This window comes from Melozone crissalis, unplaced genomic scaffold (assembly GCF_028551555.1).
Source record: "Melozone crissalis strain CALT ecotype California unplaced genomic scaffold, PUWL_Pcris_2 ptg000084l_1, whole genome shotgun sequence".
In the NCBI taxonomy this organism is placed as follows: domain Eukaryota; kingdom Metazoa; phylum Chordata; class Aves; order Passeriformes; family Passerellidae; genus Melozone; species Melozone crissalis.
Genome location: NW_026535861.1, coordinates 105,694 through 126,504, shown reverse-complemented (window position 1 = coordinate 126,504; position 20,811 = coordinate 105,694). Strand labels below are relative to the sequence as shown.

Sequence of the window (20,811 nt, the reverse complement as noted above, 5' to 3'; positions counted from 1 at the left end):
CCTGTAGGTGAAGAAACACAAAGATACCCCCGACCCCAATATAATACTTTCGCAGGTTTTTCCCATAATCCTGTACTCGGGTTCTTATACCTAACCCAGACCTCTGTCTCCTCAGTATTTTTCTGACCTGACCTTGGATGATGTTTAATCGCAGGAGGGGTATCATCTTCTCCAAAAATACATAAATGATTGATCACATACAGAACCTTGGCCAAACATGATTGTGGGTCTGTTAAGTCTTGATGCTTCTCAATATACCGTTTAAGGGTACCGTTTGCTCTTTCCACTATTGCCTGTCCAGTAGAAGAGTGTGGAATACCTGTCACATGCTTAATGGACCACCGATTTAAGAATTTCTGGACCCTAGCACACACATAAGCTCGACCATTATCTGTTTTGATGCTTCTTGGAACTCCCATAACAGCAAAGCAACTTAACAGGTGCCTAATAACATGTGTAGCTTTTTGTCCTGCCTGAGCCGTAGCCCATATGTAGTGACTATGTGTATCTACAGTGACATGCACGTACTTAACTTTACCAAATCTAGGTACCTGTGTAACATCCATTTGCCATTTTTCATTTATTTCCAAACCTCGAGGATTAACTCCCACGCCTAAACCTATTCCTTCATTATGATAACTACATATTGGACATGCTCTAACAATGGCTTTAGCTTCTGATAAACTCAGTTCAAAATGTTTTGCAAGCCCTCTTGCATTTTGATGATATCTGCTATGTGCTTCTCTGGCCAATGTATGCTTGTCAATAGGACAAGAGTTATCAATGGGTAAAGTAACCAATTTGTCTGCACGTTCATTCCCTTCTCCTAAACCTTCAGACCATTTATGGCTCCTAATATGAATCACAGAATACGCTGCACTTCTTTCTCGTAAAGCTTTCCTTAATTGTATCAATAGTTCATACAATCGTTTATTATTCACTTCCTTAATTGCTGCTTCCTCTATTCGTCTGGCTACTCCGGCAACATACATAGAGTCTGTGACCACATTTAAAGGCTCCTGTAAATTAGACACTGCCCATACTACTGCCAACAATTCCAAAGTTTGTAAACTATCTGCAGGATCTGCTGTAAGAAGTTGATGCTTCCATTGTCCTTTTTCTTGCCAGGTGACAGCAGCACGCCTTGATTTCTTTCCCGCATCTGTAAAAGCTGTAATAGCTCCTTCTATAGGGCGTTCTTCCCTCAATGGTCGAGTAATCCAGTTCCATTCTGTCATCCATTGCAAAACTTTAGGCACTAATTTGCTGGTTTCTACTTTAGCAGGTGAGGCTAATAATGCTTCCTGCAAGTTCTTTGAATTAATCAAGTACCAGTCTAAAGTCTCTTTCTCCATAGGCAATCTAATGGTAGCAGGTTCTCGACCATCCACTTCAATAATTCTGAGACGCCCTTTTTTGACTAACACAGCCAATTGTTCAATTTTTGAGAATATTGTTCTCTTATGTTGTAGTGATGGTGACAACCATTCCAGAACTCGTATCTCCCCCGTTTTCTCCTGTTGTTGAGAGAGAGCACCAAGCAAATGGCAAGGACTATTCCAAATAGTAAGGTCAATAGGGCAGTCGAGTTGTCGACGAGACACATATCCCTGTTGTACACAATTACTAATTTGTTGCAAGGCAAGATAGTGCTCCTTTGTCAGGTGTACAGGAGTAGTAGGATCAATACCCTTTAACAAAGGCCGCAGGGTTTCTAATAAATGATTTGGTATTCCCACAATAGGTTTTAACCACTGTAAATCTCCCAGCAACTTCTGTGCATCATGCAAAGTTTTAATGTCCAATTGTAATTCCAATTTTTGAGGTATTACTTTTTGATCTGTTAAAGTCCATCCCAGATATTTCCACGGTGTGGTGGTCTGAATTTTCTCAGCAGCAATAACAAGCGAATATGCTGAAAGAGTATCTCTAATACTGTCAATCTGCAGAGAGGAGAATGGTTGTTGCTGGGCAAACAAAATGTCGTCCATGTAATGATATATTATAGTTGCTGGCCACTTACGACGTAGTGGCTGTAATGCAGCATCAACATAAAGCTGACACAACATCGGGGAATTACGCATGCCTTGCGGAAGAGTCATCCATTCAAATCTTTTATCTGGCTCTCCACGATTTATTGCCGGTAAAGTAAAAGCAAATCTCTTCATATCATCAGGATGCAGCCCAATAGTGAAAAAACAATCCTTTAGATCAATAATTAAAAGTGGCCAGTGTTCTGGGATCATAGCTGGATTTGGAAGACCAGGCTGTAAGGCCCCCATTGATTCCATCTGTTCATTTACAGCCCGTAAATCATGTATCAAACGATATTTCCCTGATTTCTTCTTGATAACAAAAATAGGTGTATTCCAAGGGCTCGTAGAAAGTCGTAAGTGTCCCTGTGAATATTGTTCCTTTACCAATTCATGGGCATGCATAAGACTCTCCCCTTTTAATGGCCATTGCTTAACCATCACCGGTGTATCCGTTTTCCAGGTGAGTGGAATGGGGAAAGTCCAAGCAATGGCAATTACCCCAAAGGGTGATGATTAGTTAACACCACTCCCAATTGTGTTAAAATATCCCTTCCAATTAAACAAGAAACTGTAGGTGGTAATTGAACAACTGAAAACACAGCAGATACTTGTTGATCATCAATACACACTAACAAAAGTGGTGATCTACTTGCTAATGTAAATCCTCCTACTCCGGTGAGCATATTTGATGATGGGAACAGAGGCCAATGTTGTGGCCATGCTTCTGGAGAGATAATGCTGGTATCTGCTCCTGTATCCAATAATCCATAAAGGGTTATGCTTTGATGTCCATGGGTAATTTCCACTTTTTGTTTTGGTCTATTTTGTAAATCCACAGTCAAAAGTGTAACACCAGTAGAGCCAAAACCCTTTTCATCCCACGTTTGTCCAGTAAATGATGGTATACCAGATGTCATTTGACATAGTGGTATTAATTGTGCAATGCGTTGTCCTTTTGTTATTTTAATAGGAGGATAAAGGGTGTAAACCATAATTTGTATTTCCCCTGTATAATCCGCATCGATAACACCAGGCAATACAAATAATCCCAGCATAGTTATTGAAGAACGTCCTAATAACAATGCTCCACATTTTTGTTCATTCAAAATGAGAGGACCCTTTACTCCAGTTGGTATCCTCTCAGGCCGATTCGTCATTAATGTGACGTCTACTGCTGCTGATAAGTCCAAGCCGAGGCTGCCTTCTGTGGCTGGTTGCAGACAGGGGGTGGCAGCGATGTTGCGTCGGCAGCTGGTGTTTCCGATGTCACGGCGGCTACTTGTGTCTGGGCGCGGCTCGCCTGCTGCGCGCTCCTGGGATAGTTTCCCGACCGGCGCCTACAAGCTGTAGAGTTGTGGGAACTGGATCGGCAGTTGTGACACCATATCCCGGTTGCTTGACATGTTCGTCGCGTGTGTCCCTCACTGCCGCATCTGTAGCACTTGAGGAATGGTCTCGAGCTCTGCGTGACCGCCAGTGAGCCATTTCGGAGAGGAGCAAGAGCAGCTAACACCTGACTTTGAGTAGACTCTGCTTGCTTTTGTAATCCTAACCCTAGCTCCTTTATTGCATCTACTATAAATGCCTGTGAAGCTGTTGGCATTAATGCCATTCGCTCTAATGCTTCCTCAATGGTCCAATTTGCCCCCAAAGTAGCTAACACTCTTTGTGTTGCTGGATTGCTATTTTGAAGATCAGACTGCTTCAATAGCGCCCCCTTCATGTAGTCTGCGACACCAGCCCGATCTATAGCAGTAGCTGCCCTGTCTATAAAATTCCCAAATGATTCTTCTCTACCTTGTTTAATGCCCATATAAGCCGGTAACCCTCCTGGTTCTTTAACCATATCTATTGCAGCACGCACTAACCGCATAGACTCTCTAAGCTTATCTGCTCCCGATATCATCTGTGCCTCTGTACGCAAAAATGCCCCTAAGCCCATAAGCTCAGCTACTGTCACTCCATGTAATGGATCTCCTTGAGCTCGCTGTACAGCAACTGACTCATTTACCAAAGCGTGCCAATGTGCATTAAACAGTAACTGCTGATGCTGAGTAAATATCAACCGAACTATTCCTCTTAAATCATTTGGGCATAAAATCTGAGTATTAAAAAGATAATCTAACATTTGCCTAACAGGTTCACTTTTTACTCCAAACTGACTAACTGTAGAACGTAACTGAGCTAGCAGCTTCCAGTCTAAGGGCTCATAGGCTGCTATATTATGCGTAAGGTTCCCCTGTGCATCATATTGTGGTGTATATGTAACCGGACATGCAAGACTAGAGACTACTTCCATCGCCTCGCCATCCCCCATTTGCATTACTTCTTTTGCCACAGCAGCCCAAGCTTCCCTTCTCTGCTTAGCCATCTCCCCCCATAGGTCACTGTGTGCCCCCGGGATAGGATCTGACTCTTTAAGGGTGCTATGCTGCTGGCATTTCGGTACCGAGACCGAGGTTTCCGGCGGGGGATTCAGCCCCCCCGCCGGAGCTGACTCATACTGGGGAAGCGGCGGAGGCAAAGCCGGTGAAACCGGAGCTGGCTCGCGCGGGGGAAGCGGCCCCCCCCCTACCGAAGTCGAGGGTGAAACCGGAGCCGGCTCACGCGGGGGAAGCGGCCCCCCCCCCCCACCGAAGCCGAGGGTGAAGCCGGAGCTGGCTCGCGCGGGGGAAGCGGCCCCCCCCCCCACCGAAGCCGACTCTCGCGGGGGAAGTGGCGGAGGCAAAGCTGGAGACGGAGGTGAAGCTGGCTTGCTCCCACCCCCACCATCCAACCTGCCTGAAGCTGGCGGCGGAGGCGAGCTCTTACCTCCACCATCCAGCCTGCCCTCCTCCCCCAACAGTAAAGGTGCAGACGGTTCCACACTATTTATAGGAAAATCCTGCACACCACTCTGCTGGGGACTCTTAGGCATAAGTATCTGAGTTACAGAAGGTGCCAGGGGATCATCCTCACGACCATACCCTATATTCTTCTTATAAGCTTCTGTTGCCCTTTCTGCTGCCTTTCAGAAACCTGCTGAAGCAACGTATTATACACCACCCGCCATAACTTGCCAAATTTCTTTGCTGACTTATCATCATCTAACACTGCATCCCACAGGATATCCCCAAACTTTTTCCACTCTGCTATCTCATGAACTGTATGTGGGTTAGCAAAAATCCCTTTAGAATGACCATAAGCTAATAACCCTGGTAACTCCTTTTTTAAATCTACCCCTTTTACTCCTCGCTTTTCTAAATATGAGGAGAATAGGTCGTATGTCGCTTGCCTATCCATACCTATATATCAGCGCGCGCTGTTGCAGCTCTTCCAGGCTCCTGCGACATGTAGAGACTTGAGATACCATTGTAATCCTCAAGGGTGCTATTAAAATCCGGCACCGTCCCGGCTGCAAGGACTCTCACCCAACTTCCTCGACCGTGGCGAATTTATAATCCAAAAGAGCGAACGTTCAGAATGCTGCCTTTGCCCGCATTCTCCACCATTTGTCGGAGGAAGGAGACCCAGACACCAATTGGTTCATCCAAGTCCGATTTATTGATCGAATACGGCGGGTTAAATATGGTTCTTAATAAGCTTCATACATATTGCAAAAGTTGAGCTCAGGATTGGTTAGTTACATATCAGCAACTACACCTACTTCTACATTCTTATGCTTATTCTTCTGTTACATTCTGCAGATATTCAGGACTAATCTCACCTCCCTTTCCTCATGTTGCAGCAAGGCCATCCGGCATTCTTGCCTGTCAGCAGTCACTGAATCGGAGACTGCTGACCTCCCTTTCAAGCTTAACCAGCGGCATTAAGTCAGTATGGCCTTTCTCAGCTAACCAACTCTTAATAAAATCCTCCACAGAACTCAGGTAAACCAGTTTTGTGCCTCTCTGTCTCTTGGAATAGACTTAACACTGAATGATAGGAAACATTCAGGTATGGGTGAAGGGAAAAATAAGAATATTGATGCCTGCAAAATGAGACTTGGAAGTGGCAGAGACATTATAAACAGGGTTTTAATACGATGTGAATTACAAGCACTTGATACAGAGGGGATGATATATTGATTTTCCTCATTCTGAACTATGCCTGTCACTAAGATCAATGGAAGTCACAAACCTATATCAAGGAAATTATAATATGTGGAATTATTTATAGAATGGCTGCTCCAGGTACACATCAATTGCAGCATCATAATGGCCCGACTTATGACTGAGGACAAAGCCATCTATTACATATTGTAAATGAGAAAGTGTGCATTGCCATCATTGCTTCATTTTCCACATTTTTCATAAGTGAAAGGAAGAACTAATAGAAGCATTCTTGTACAGCCTTTTTTTATAAAGAAGCAACAAACATTGTAGAGTTTATCACTAAACGACAACAATTCCACTTACAAACTAAGTCATTAAAAGAACAGCTACAGGCAGTATTTTCCAAAACAGAGTTATGCAATGTACACCAAGGCAAATACGCTGAAACTTTGGGAATCACTTCTGGATTGCTCAAAATTCTGGGCACCCTGAAGAAGCTGAAAAGCAGCAGCACACAGGAGGGCAGCATCTCCAAGCTGCTGGTGGCAAGGAAGCATGAACCTGTAAACGCATGCTTCCCTTTTCCACTGCAAAAGCTCTGTCACCACTGGCAGACAAAGAAAAAGTCTAATGGCTACACAGGCAGGCACCTTTATAATTTTCATATCTCAAAATTATGGCATTTCCAATAAAGTCTGCTTTTGAATCACCATTTACTTCTACAGTTCACTTAGTTTCACAGCAGTCTCTACCTCCCACTGTTAACTCTTAAAAGAAGCCTTTCAAAGGTCAACCCAAACTGTTAGGATTCTAGATGGTAAAACTGAATTTTTCATGTCTACTTGTTCTTCTGAAAGGCTTAAAAGCAATTTGTGGCAATCAGCACAAAGGGATTTGATTGACAAACTTTAACAAAGTGATCTAGAGAAGATTCATTGGGAAAAAAACTGCTAAAATTGCAAATTAAATGGCAAATAGTTTTTCTCTGTCTGCCCTTGAAGGAAAATAGGTTCTCTTCTTAGACGTGAAAATTTTGAATTCGGGAGGGAAAAAGAGGAATTTGGCTGGGTTTTTTTTGTATTTTATTTTTAAACCTCTAGTATTGTGTTAGACTGATAGCAACCAGCATAGTTAGAAGATTTATTTCTTTACTATCCTGATGGTGCAAATTATTTTGTATGCTACTGCCACTACTGCAAAGCCTTTGCTTTAGTCCTCAGACAATCCTATTACCCAAGTCAAAGTAACTCATTTTTCACCTACTTTAAGTCAGTTCTGAAATTCATATACAGGGCAAGAGCAGGATAAAGCTTTTGTCTGTTTGAAAGTACAGCATAACTGATAGATTTTACATTTTTGTAATGGTGCTTCAACCTCATATACCCATTTGCTTGTTTAATTTTTAAGTATTATTCTGATTTTTTTGCCTTTACAACATTCTTCTGTGACTTCAAATTACTGTTGCCTGCAAATATAACTAATGTGTTAATCTTCTCAACTTTCAAATCACTCACATGACATAAACCCACTCAAAACCATTTATATTTTGATCTACAAAAACCTACTACATTTTTTTACTAACAAGTTCAGGTTTTTTAAAATTATATTTATGTCTGTGAAAATTTTCCAATCTCCTACTCTACTCAAAGCTATTCTAACATTATGGCGATTTTATGTAATTAAATTATTTTCCTGTCTGGTAACTTACTGTAGTTTACATACTTTTGTATTTATTGGAGACATACCAGAAAAAAAAAAAAAAGCATTTGAAATGCCAACAAACAAAATTTAACACAGAAAACTCAGAATTCATTAATGATAAAATATGTAGTTATGAAAGACTGCACAAAACTCATTCACTCACTGAATCACTACAGAGACTGAGGGATTTATGCAAGGTGCAATACATCCAAAACAATACAGCTCAGTTCAACACACCACATCTCACTGCATTAGTAGCACTTGTAAACTAAACCTACAGCTAAGCCATCTCAGCTCATTTACTCTTTATAAAATTACCTTTTCTCTTCAGAGCAGCTATCTTTGCCAAAGGACAAAGGGTTTATGTGGGCAAACCTACAGTATTAATCTACACATTAAGCACCTATTCTGGCAATAATAAATATGAAGGTCCAGAATTACCCATTACAGACCGTAAACATGCTTGTTTACTTATTAGGATCTTTATAAAGCCACCATACAAACAATTTGTGTTTAAGAAAAGTCCAAGATATGATTCAGTTACTTCTTTGCAGGCTGACCAAAATATTTTCTATTAGTTTTGCAGTGACCTTTGTTATATGTTATTCTAGTGTCGGGGATACACATTTTAAAACTCCTCTTGACAATGTGATTAGAACTGTTACTATATGATTAAAACTATATGATTAAGCTCATTAAAACCAATGATGAAAGTTTCTTTAGATAATCTAGCATGTGGATTAATTTTATGATTGACATTTGTTTGCTCAAGAAGGTTTTTTTATTCATCAAAGACTCAGGTAATGAAAAATCTTTACATCTTTTAATTACACATTCCTGATAATATCAGCCTCAATTTCTGCATAGTTGCAATTTAGAATAAAACATGTTTTAATTCACTTCTTCTAAAGCGCAGTAAAGATTTCATCAGGTATTAGTGGCAAACACCACCAGTCCAAACCTACTTGGATGTTTCTTTTCAATAACGTGACTAGTAAGAATTGCCATGCGTAACAAATTTTTCTTTTGCTTTCTCAGTGTTTGTGTAGATGTCGAACAAAAAATTTAATGACTGCGCAAATGGTTTTTAAAATACCCTCAAAATTGAAAGATAACTTTTTTTAAAAGCAACTGCTGCTCAGACTACTGCTCATATTCTACACTCGGTGAGCTGACCCTTGCAAGATTTCACATATCTGTCTCACAAACTGTTAATGACAGATAAAACACACCGCTGCAAAGAGCCTGCCCTGAGGTGACCCAGCAGCAGTCAGGCTGCTGCTCAGGCAGGCCTGGGCTCTGCTGGGCACTCAGAACCAGCCTCAGACCCTGTGCAGGCAGGCCTGGGCTCTGCTGGGCACTCAGAACCAGCCTCAGACCCTGTGCAGGCAGGCCTGGGCTCTGCTGGGCACTCAGAACCAGCCTGGGCTCTGCTGGGCACTCAGAACCAGCCTCAGACCCTGTGCAGGCAGGCCTGGGCTCTGCTGGGCACTCAGAACCAGCCTCAGATCCTGTGCAGGCAGGCCTGGGCTCTGCTGGGCACTCAGAACCAGCCTGGGCTCTGCTGGGCACTCAGAACCAGCCTCAGACCCTGTGCAGGCAGGCCTGGGCTCTGCTGGGCACTCAGCACCAGTCTGGGCTCTGCTGGGCACTCAGAACCAGCCTCAGACCCTGTGTGCCCGTGGCCCTGGGCACTCAGAACCAGCCTGGGCTCTGCTGGGCACTCAGCACCAGCCTGGGCTCTGCTGGGCCCCCAGAACCAGCCTCAGACCCTGTGTGCCCGTGGCCCTGGGCTCTGCTGGGCACTCAGCACCAGCCTGGGCTCTGCTGGGCACTCAGAACCAGCCTCAGACCCTGTGTGCCCGTGGCCCTGGGCACTCAGAACCAGCCTGGGCTCTGCTGGGCACTCAGCACCAGCCTGGGCTCTGCTGGGCACTCAGAACCAGCCTCAGACCCTGTGTGCCCGTGGCCCTGGGCTCTGCTGGGCACTCAGCACCAGTCTGGGCTCTGCTGGGCACTCAGAACCAGCCTCAGACCCTGTGTGCCCGTGGCCCTGGGCACTCAGAACCAGCCTGGGCTCTGCTGGGCACTCAGCACCAGCCTGGGCTCTGCTGGGCCCTCAGAACCAGCCTCAGACCCTGTGTGCCTGTGGCCCTGGGCTCTGCTGGGCACTCAGCACCAGCCTGGGCTCTGCTGGGCACTTAGAACCAGCCTCAGACCCTGTGCAGGCAGGCCTGGGCTCTGCTGGGCCCTCAGAACCAGCCTCAGACCCTGTGTGCCCGTGGCCCTGGGCTCTGCTGGGCACTCAGAACCAGCCTCAGGCTCTGCTGGGCACTCAGAACCAGCCTCAGACCCTGTGTGCCCGTGGCCCTGGGCTCTGCTGGGCACTCAGAACCTGCCTCAGGCTCTGCTGGGCCCTCAGAACCAGCCTCAGGCCCTGTTCGCTGGCAGCCCTGGCCTGGCTCAGAGTTCCATGGAGCCCCACGTACCTCCTCATGCAATCCAGCGCCCGGATGAAGAAGTCTTTGTGCAGCTGGTGCCTGTCCCTCAGGATGGAGCACTGCTCCAGCGTCACTGACATGGATGTCCTGTCTTTGGCACTCTTGCAGCAGGTGAAGCGCACTCCGTTCAGCTTGCGGCAAATCTGAAACACGGGCAGGCCCCACAGGTCAGCCCTTCCTTCCTACCAGGCTGCGCAGCCCTACAGCTCTGCAAGCCCAGCGAGGGCTTCCAGACAGCTACAGCACTTCTCAAGAAGAAAACACCTTCTGGAAGTTAGTACCAGTACACTGAATTCCTGAATTTGACATGGGACTTTCATAACTATAAAAGAAACAGTTCCTTCACCGTTTCCTCACTGAATGCAGCAGCTGCCCTGTTCAATGAAAGCTAAATTGTCTGAATATCTGATGAATGAAGATATGGTGAGTCTTAACTCACAAACATGAATGTAGCAGACTAACTTCTTGTGAAGGTATGGAGTCAGACACATCTAACTTACATAGTTTTTATTTTCAACAGGTGAACTGTTCAATGTACGGCTCACAATTAATAAAGTTTAACAAATTGCTGCCATGGATTGTCTACTTTCACTTATACTTTGAAAAAGTTATAACACATAAAGGAAACATGACATTTTGGAGGATGATTCTTCCTCTTAGGAATCAATCTGTGGTTGTATCATTCCATTAGTTTATACTATGGTTTCAAATGATATTTTACTAGAAAAAGAAAAATTGAAGGAGAGCTTCTGTGCCCAAATCTACCATTTCCCAGATATAACCTGTCCTGAGAAAAGGTAATACTTTGCTTACACCTATCCCTGGGGAATCACAGGTGTAATGGTACAAAACCTCAAAATGTTTGTGAGAATGCAGCAAGGCAATAAACTACAGCAGGAATCACAAAAAGAAACTTCCCGCATTGGCTATCATGGGAGAGCTCGCAGGATGAACTGGAACATGAACTGAAACATGACCAGTGTCAGTCCAGCAAATAAGTGTTTCTTCATCTAATGCTAATTGCATTCTTAGAAATTCTATTAAACAATAAATACTATTAAATTCTATAAAAATCAAAAAATACTTAGAGCCTTTAAGTTCTTTGTGATACCATGGTGAGGACAATCTCAAAAGTTTAATTTAGGGAACCAATTAAGGGAATCTTACTTAGAATCCAAAGAGGTACAGGATAGTGAAGGAGAACCTATGAGTGTTTCTTCCATCATATAATTGAAAATTTTAAAAGTTAAATCTGTTTAAAAATTTGAACAGTTGCACTGGGATTTAAAACAAGTACTATATGATAATCTGCTTAAATAATTATGTGAAAGAACTGTTTCATTGAAGAGATTAATTCTCTTTGCACTAGTATCTTTGGAAGCCCCCGATTCATTGGGGCTATTCGATGTGAATGAGTCCTAAAAAAATTTTAAAATATTAAAAAATCATTTATAAAATAAAGTAAAAAAATCCCAGGTAATTATTCTGGATGAGTGATGGGCTCATATGTGGAATCTTGTACTTCCACTGCAATAAAAAAGTGATATTGCACAGCTACTGCACTGACAAAGTTTTCTTCTTACATCTTTTTCAATAAATAAATGGAATATAGAATAACAGTGTGTAGATCACTAGGACCAGAAATACACATTTCAGAAAGTTAAAGTAAGGGAACCAAGCAATCATGTCCCACATCATACCTCAAGGACACTAAAAAATTATTTTGAGTAATTTTATATTATCAAAGAATGGATATCAAACAAATCACTCAAATTCTAGCAGGTTCTACCAGTTTAAAAAGTGAGAAAAAGAAATTGTCTGCAAAAAACTATTACAGCACATCTGCCTCCTTTAACCAGTGAGTTTTCCAGTCATTTCCTTAAAATCTATTGCAGTTACAAAGTCAGCAAGCTTATGAAAATGAGTTTATGGTTAGTTCATCAATTTCTTTGAAACAAGAGAGCTCACCGTTGCAGCCAGCCACATGATTTCTACATTCTTTCTCTTTTTGGCCTGGATATTTTGATGAAGACTTTCTAGCAATCCCTTTAAATCATTTTGTTCTTGAAAATGTGGTAAACCTGGGAAAAAAGGACGAAAAAAGTTGCTCATTTTGATAAGGTTGGTCATATGATTGTCCCGACTAAAGAATGCTCATGGTAAAGAACAGGTCTATTATTTACAGCCTTGTTTTGGAACACAGGATAGAAATTACCAGCTAAATATTTAAGGAATAAGCAAACCTTATGTCTTTTGAGTATTGCCTTGTCCTCCCTAAGATCTTCACGTGGAAATTTGAAGTATCTTCAACCTTTATCTTATAAATGGATGGTGAAAAACAAAACCAAATCTCTGCTGTAGTTCTGTTCATCAGCTATTACAGACATTCAAAAGAAATCAGAAAAATAAAAAAAAAACTGAGTGTATTACAACCTGCTTTGATGGGATGATTATTTTTTAAAATTAAAGTAAAAAATTAGGGTTTTGTTTTCAAATTGAAACATCTAGTTTTTGTTTTAAAATATGCCTTAGATTTTTCTATAATGTAAGATAAGGGTTAAACAGCACTTAGTATCCCCTCTAAAAAGTAACAAAGTATATTTCTCCTGAAATTAAGTGGGGCTTTATTTTGAAGTAGAAAATAATTTCAAGTTTGCTTAAAATCCAAAAATTTACCTGCTTGTTCTGGGTATGGAATTTAAGTTGAAGTTTAATTTATCCTACATCTCCAGCAAAAATTCAAGAGTAGGCAATTTAATTTCCCCCTCTGTTTCATATGTATATAGAGGAGGGATTTTTCTAATGTTGCATTTATCCTTGCTAGTTCTGAAAATCAATAAAAACATGCAGAATCTGTTTTTTGAAATTATTTCTTCTCATGGTGGCAAAGTAAAAAGAATTTAAATCATAGTTATCACCAAATAAAGGGGCCAGAATCAAGTGGAACAAAGTGAAACTAAATTGATCAATGGATTTCTTCAAGCAGAGAAAGTAAATTATCCATCCAGTGAGGGGAAAAAACCCCACAACCCAAGCCCCAAACCCAAGCCCAAAAACTTATACTCAATTGGAAGAAAAAAAATGAGGGAAGTATTAATGAAGGTCAATATCCATTCTCCTAACGTGATCCAAGTTGGAATGATCCCTCTCATCAACAGGCTTTTACCTTTTACATCTAATAAATTCTGTAGTTTCCCTTATCCATGATTCATAGTAAGAAGTACTTTAAATCTATTCAAAAAGAACTAAGTTGCTCCAGTCATACTGTGCTGTCTAAAAAAACTCACAAACAAACAAGAAAAAAAGAAAAAGGGAGGAAAACATACATCCAGAATCTGTTTTGCAATAATTTTAATGTGGATTGTTTTACCTCTGTATCACAAGCTCTGATTGTACATTAGATAATGTAGAGCACATAAAACCACATCACACTCTGCTAGACTATTACACTTGTGCATCTGTTTCTTTAAAACAGAGAGCACAAAATGGCAAAGATGCTTTGAGATGATGCAAATGTATCACTAAACATTCTGTTGCTCCCAGTAGCTTTCCTTTGGGTCACAGCAGAAAACGTGACATCTCAGAGGGATGACTTCAGCACAGGTACAGCAAGAGTCTCCTAATTCACAGTACTGCCAAAGGGGTTGCACCTTGACTGGAAATGATCAATGGCCTAAACTCCTTGGGTCCCCCACAGTACCAAACCACCAAATCAGGCTGATAAGGGGGAGAAGCCTGGAAATACCAAACAGCCTTTTTGTTTTCAGGTACTTACGTACTACTAAACAACTATCTTACGTTTTTGGACCCTTACTGTCTTAGTATTTCTATAAAAGCAGTACCATTTTGAGCTATATTTGGTCAGCATTTTTGGTAGGAACCTTGCTGGAAACATGCTCTTATTTTCAGTTTCTGCTAAAAGAATTTAAGAAGTTAACAAATGGGTAAATGACGAAGTGTATGTTCATCCTAAAGACAGAAAGTCAGTGGATGCTTAGTTACAAGCAAGACTATTATTGCCAAGGAGAAATACAGACACAAGAGGAAAACTAACAGCGAAGGTGGCAATACCTTTCAGGGAGTGGGAAATTGAATTCTTTGAAAGGGAATATATGAATGAGGCAGCAGGCCAGGGAGGCTGCCAAGGGTGGATCCAACAGCCTGGCAAATAGGGCTGCAAATGCTCAAATTCTGTTGGGCTTTTTGAGCACTGTTTGGAACTGACAGCTTTGGGAACACAGTCCTGCATTGATTTTGTAGCACAGATTTGGCATTATAGGAAATTATCTGGATAGGTGGGACAAAACCATCAAAAAGCCATCAATATTGAATGCCTCTCACGTGGCCCCAGCACCAGGGTTGCTGCCAGCCTTGTATGGAGGTTTGTCTTCCAGACGAGGGGGAACAGGAGTGGGATTAAGTCCTGCCACAAATGAACAAGTTTGAGAGCTTCCCTTTTTTCCCAGGGGACTGGTTTAAAAGGCACATTTCTCCAAGGCAAAAGACTGACTCTGTATACTGGCAGGGAGCTACTGGGAAGGGCAGTGGAACCAAAAGATGCTTTATGTTCCACAAAAAATTGTATAAAGAAGAGACTGAGTTCTTAAAGGTAAGGAAAAAAAGCAAGAAAGTTATAATAACCAGAAAATACACGATGAACTAGACACAATTAGTTCTCAAAAGCCTTCACAGTCTGAAAGAAGTCCAGGAACTGTGTGGCTCACTAATAATCCTTCAGGAAGGCAGTACAAGTTTAAATTGTGTTAATGAAAAGTAGCCAATACTGTCTGCATGCAAATTTTTGCTTTTATAAAATAAAATCCATTTATGAGGTAGCAGATCTACCTTAGTCCTAACCTGCATGAGGTTAGTTTTTCGAGGATGTTTTCTTAGCAAGATTCCCCTCAATTAATCACCCAACTTATTGTATGAGTTTCTCTGTAGACATCCTGGAAATAAATACTAGGTCTGGGGGGGGATGGATGGGCATCCTGCCCATCATTTAGGAAGGGCTTTTGTTTCTGTCAAAATGATTAACAAATTAAAATCATCCTGATATAAGAGATAAACATGTATACATACGCATGTGATGTATTAAAGTTTTACATAGCATTTAAACATCAGGCAGTTAAATCTCCCACATTTGGGACTATAGTTTGGGCATTAAAACTAACAGGATTCGATTGATGCAGATGTTTTCTTCAGTCCTTGCTTCTGGCAATCAGAGTAACAGCATAGTAATGCTTATGTTTATAATACAGAAGTTCTATAGAAGTGGAATACAGGGCCTATTCCAATGAAACCTTGTCGTTCATATAATGATGATGTGGCTCATTGCTTGTATTTGATCTGCAGATTTCTCCATGGTTCACCAAACCTCAACATATTTTCAGAATAAGAACAGAGGGTATGACTGAAGCTGATGAAATTTCCCACCAAGTATTTATGTAAAAATACAGTAGGTACAGACTGTCCTCTACATGAAATATTAACAAACTTATTATTTTAATAACTTAAAATAGCTGTTCAGTTCATCATTCCTCTGTTTCATTTTCTCTGTAGTTTCTGCTGTGGCACAAGGCCTGAAATCACTCCTGAGACCAGCAGGGTCATGTACAGGTACAAAATGTTTAAATTTATGGAACAAGTTATGGGATTCTGCTAATATTACTGTCTTATAACCTTCTACCTACTCAAAGCTTTTCAAACCGATTTGGACATTGCATTATTTTGTACTCACAATCAGGAGGCATTTTTTCTGTAAATAACTTGTAATATTCTTTGAGAAGCTCTAAGTTTTCCTGGTTAATGTTTTCCTGCAAAGTGGTATCTCCAAACCTATGAAAATACACAATAAATTATGAAAAAAACCCAAAACCCACAAACAACAACAAAAGATAAATTATCCTTCATAGTTATTTCTTTGCATAAAGAAATAACTTTGGTGCTAAATGCATTAGATTTTGTCAAACATGCAGTAGTTAAGTTCTTGTATACTTTGGAATTAATTTTTGGAAATGAGATCATCGCTGATGCATACTTCTTCCAAAACTTTATTAACAAAGCAATCTATTTACAAACATGCAATAAGGCACTTATTCTTTTCCCCTCACAAATCGTGAATAAATGGAAAGGCACTTTGGGGGAATTCCAATTCCAAAAATTGGGTACCACAGGCAGAGAACACCAACTCTCCATCTCTTAGTGCTGCTACTGCTTAAGCATACCAATTTCTGTAAGAGCTGGATAATATGGAAGTGACACAAGATGGAAGAGAAGCTTATCTACAAAATAACTGTAGCTATAAAAACAAATATCTTTCTCTCTGAGACCAAGATTTCTACAACAGCCACATTTCACATGCCAAGAAACTAAATCTCACGGTACTACAGGAGATATGATTGTAAAGACACGAATGTCCCCATGACAATTAGGGCCAAAGTTTTGAAATTCATCTTCAGAATAGATTTGAAACGGGAATGGAGGAGTACAGGAAGAGAGGCATGGGCAGATAAGTGAGAAACTCAGAGAGAAGGGGACACAGATCAGAAGATACCAAATATGCTGCTAAATTGGGAACAAGGGAAGCAAATATTTCAACAGGCCACAGGGAGAAGATGTAACTACTTCCTTAGTAGCCATTGCTGCACTGTCACATGAGAACATTTCTTTTAAATCGGAAACATTCTCAAGTGTATTCTATCAAAAAACAAATTAAAAGATTTTTTTTCTAATAGAGTAACATTTCCTAGAAATTTGCCACGAAAGTGTTTTTATATTCTCAGGTTCTTTATCCCACAAACCCCTCCATGTTTTTAGCCATAAATCGTGTGTGGTGTTTTCAGTCTCAAAAACAAATGTACAACTTTAGGAGTTAAGCAGCATTTTGAATTAAGACAAAAGCAGACTGTAACTGCATGCATTAAAGCTGCTTCTGCATTGAACTTATTTTCTTGGCAGATATTAGTACATATCCATATTTATAAATATGCAGTTATTTTGTTTTCTCCTATGGCTTTCTTTGCACACAATGTAAAATGACCACTGGGAACAACACTTCCTGCCACTTCACTTGCAAGCCAGGCATCTTTTCATACCAACTCCTCTACAAGCCCCCAGGTAATCAGGCTATTTCTAAATGTTGTCAAATTTTTCCTCAGACTATTCATAACTCAGCCCTTCCTGCCTATCTCACTCGTGTAAGCTCCCACCAGCCTGCTTCTTGCTTACCACATCATGTCTTACCTCTTATTTTTTGAGTGTCCCACTCAGAACTGTCATGACTGATTTTGTTGGTTTTGCACATTATGAGTTTGGCCACGTCACTCCTCTCAGCACTTTTCTCTTTATGTCATCAGAATAACCTATTTTCATTTTCAAGAAGTTTCCAAGTTCTCTAACCAGCTATCCAGCTCTTTCACAGTAAAATGCCAGATTTTACTGTCTTTAGATTCAGTCTATGTCTCCCATTTCAACTTTCTGCCTAAATTTTCTCACATACCACCACTCAACTTGGAGAAGTGTCCCATAAACATTCACAAAGCTACCTGATGACATTCTTTAGTAGACTTCTTTAAAAGACTGGGTTTACTTGGCTGTCTACAGTGAACAGGAGATAAAATCCTGTGGTGTTTAACTTCTTGCCTATTACCCAGGTTAAGGATTTTCACTGTCTCCCTCCATTACTCCAGCTACAGCTTTGCTATAAGCTTTTGGCTTAGAGCAAATGCAACCTCAAGATAAGCATTAGGTATTTTGGACGCTCTGTTAATAAAAGCAGCTAAAAGAAAAGAAGTTTTAACAAAGTAGCTGTCTGTATTGACATCTTGACTTCTACTTTGCAGTTTTAGCCCTGCACAAATGTGGTAATTTAACATGACTGACAGATACCCTTCTCTTGGAAGAGAAAATTAATACGTTGGTGAATCCATGACTATTATTATACTAATTAATTCGTTTCCAGCAATCTGTTGCAGAGGAGTACTAATTTCTCTAGCTTATCACTTGTTTGGTCTCTTCAAACCCATCTTCAAGATGTAAGAATTTTGAATTTTCAAACTTGTGTGAGAATTTTAGAGTACTGCATACAACCAAAATTCTGCATCTGAAATAGAAATCCATTTTGCACCTGTATCCAAGAGAAACATGGCACCAACTCTGTGAAACGGAGCCCTGCTTATGATCTTATCTTCATCTAGACTTTTTCACTGTTCTACATTGCTTCATAGCTTGTGTTTATTTCCTTTAATACCTTTGAAAATACACACTGAGTCAATGTGAGATTGTCTAAGAGCAAATAACAAAGAAGATTTGTTTCTAATCCTGAGAGATAGCCTGTACCAGCATGGAGTACTTGGACAGAAAATGCAACGTGACTTTTCCTTACCTCTCTGCCAGTGTTTGCTGCTCATTGATTCCAACATTAAAGAGCACTGGATACATGCGAAGCAGCTTTCCCTCTTTAATCTCTTGTGGCAGCAGCTCAAACATCTTTGCTGGGAGCTGGACCTCTATAATGTAATGTTCACTAGGAACAATGAAAACAAGAGTGAGGATGGGGTTCTTGAATGTCAGGAAAAGTTTCTTCAGCCAGAGAATGGTTGAGCAGGTTGAACTGGCTCCCCTGGGAAGTGTCACAGCACCAAGCCTCACAGAGTTCAAGAAGCATCTGAACTCTCAGGCACGGGGTGTGATTCTTGGGAAGCCCTGTGCAAGGCCAGGAGTTGCACTTGATGATGCATATGGGTCCCTTCTAACTCAAAATATTCTGTGATTCTGTAAAGAATGTTCCAAAAGCGCCTCTAATAAAAGAATGGCCTCTAATAAAAGCATGTGAGCTCCTGAACAGAATTTCACCTCCCCTGGGTGGCTGGTGTCTACCACCCACACCAGATGATCAGTGCACTGCTAGACAGTGCCACACACTTTGGATTGATTTGTTTGTGCACACAGAATGTCAGGTTTAAGCACTTTCCTAGAAAAAACAATTACAAGTAAATATGCTGACTCTTCAAGATAAGAATTTGTAGTTTGATTTTTCTGTCTTGCATTTCTACAGTCTTTCACTCTCATTTATTGAGCCATACCATATAACAACCAAAATAAAAATGGAGGGTTTCTAAAAAAATTATTAGAAAATAACTAGATTTTCACCTTTTCATCTTTTCTTTTTACGGTTCACTTCCAATGCTGTTTGATAGGAGCAGTCTTATCACAGCTCTAAGAGGAATGGCACTCCTCCACATAAACCTTGTAGATTTTATTTTTAAAATTTTTTTAATTTTAATTATTCCCAATGTATTGCCTATCATATTCCAGCCTTCCTGTTATTTATTCAATCCCTTCTCAGAAAGCCCATATGATGAGAGTGAATCATCCAGATTAATTAAGTAAATCAGTGGTGAAAGCCCCCTTCAGAGGAAACATATATTTTCTAAAAGTTCCTGCTTTTAGCTGAATTTAATTTACAGTCATCTTAAGAGCAATGATACTATTAAGGAAGTGATTTTTGCAAAATAAAACTATTTGGAGCTTCAGACTAGAATAATAATAAAGATGAAAAATCCATTCCAATCTTGTTAACCCTCAAATAGCCAAAATAAACGGAGTATTGCAGTTTATGTCCTGACATTCAGCAGTACTCACGTGAGATTCATAAAGGATAAGTGATTTTGTGCAAGGATTTCTGAGACTGCCTATGTCCTGTGTGATTTTCAGCAGCTAAAAAAGGCTTCCATTTTTAAAAGTGACTACTAAGTTTTTAATACTAAGTGGCATCGGAGTTTTTTGGTTTCCATCTTAAAAACAATCAAGGCCTAACTCTTGGAACTGCAGTTTCATTTCTCATGCTGAAATACAAATTCAGGACATTCAAAAGCAAAGTTTCTCAGTTAGAGACCACATTTGTAAACAATGGCCTTGTCACTTGTCCAGGGTTCAGTATCCATGTGTGAATAATGCACCAGCAGCTCTGCACAACACAGACGCTGCTCAGATTAATCTGTATTAGTAACTGGAACTTCAGCTTTTTATCAGGAGAGTAACCCAGAGCCTACTGGCTTTTAGAATCCCTACTAACTCACCTTCTAAAAAGTAAAACAATGCACTTTCAATAAAACAGAACTCAGCAACAAGAAAACCATTAGACGGGTTTCATGGGCTACAGATTAAAACTGCAGCTCAGTTTCCTGGGCTCCAAGAAACAAAGTTCTTACCGCCTTCCACTTATAATAGGCAAAAAATCTTCTGACTTGGCTTCAATTACTCTAAACATTACTTTCTGCAAATCTGAAATGCCCACAGCCATGTCTTCGAGCATCCCTGCTTCTTCACCTACATGAAAAGATTAAAGAGACTATTAACAGAGTTGGCAGATCAGTCACTGTATAGGTCAGGGCAAAGCAATATATTTTCCAGTCTGTGCATCTAAAAATCACAGTTCTAAATCTACATTACAGTAACCTACATAAAACCAGACTCATTTCTTGAACTGCTGACAATTCTGTGCCCTAAATGGTAACCATGAGTATTAAGCAATTC

At 40.7% G+C, this 20,811-nt stretch overlaps 2 long non-coding RNA genes across 2 annotated transcripts; both read right to left on the bottom strand.

The window, feature by feature from the left end:
* Window positions 1-10,359: 10,359 nt before the first annotated feature.
* On the bottom strand, window positions 10,360-16,068 carry LOC128946708 (uncharacterized). The gene is made up of 3 exons (XR_008483992.1): window positions 16,013-16,068; window positions 12,241-12,353; window positions 10,360-10,415 (listed from the first exon to the last, which is right to left on the bottom strand). It is a non-coding gene; the product is annotated as an uncharacterized LOC128946708 (long non-coding RNA).
* On the bottom strand, window positions 16,064-20,579 carry LOC128946709 (uncharacterized). The gene is made up of 3 exons (XR_008483993.1): window positions 20,487-20,579; window positions 18,659-18,799; window positions 16,064-16,110 (listed from the first exon to the last, which is right to left on the bottom strand). It is a non-coding gene; the product is annotated as an uncharacterized LOC128946709 (long non-coding RNA).
* Between the last annotated feature and the right edge of the window lie 232 nt (window positions 20,580-20,811).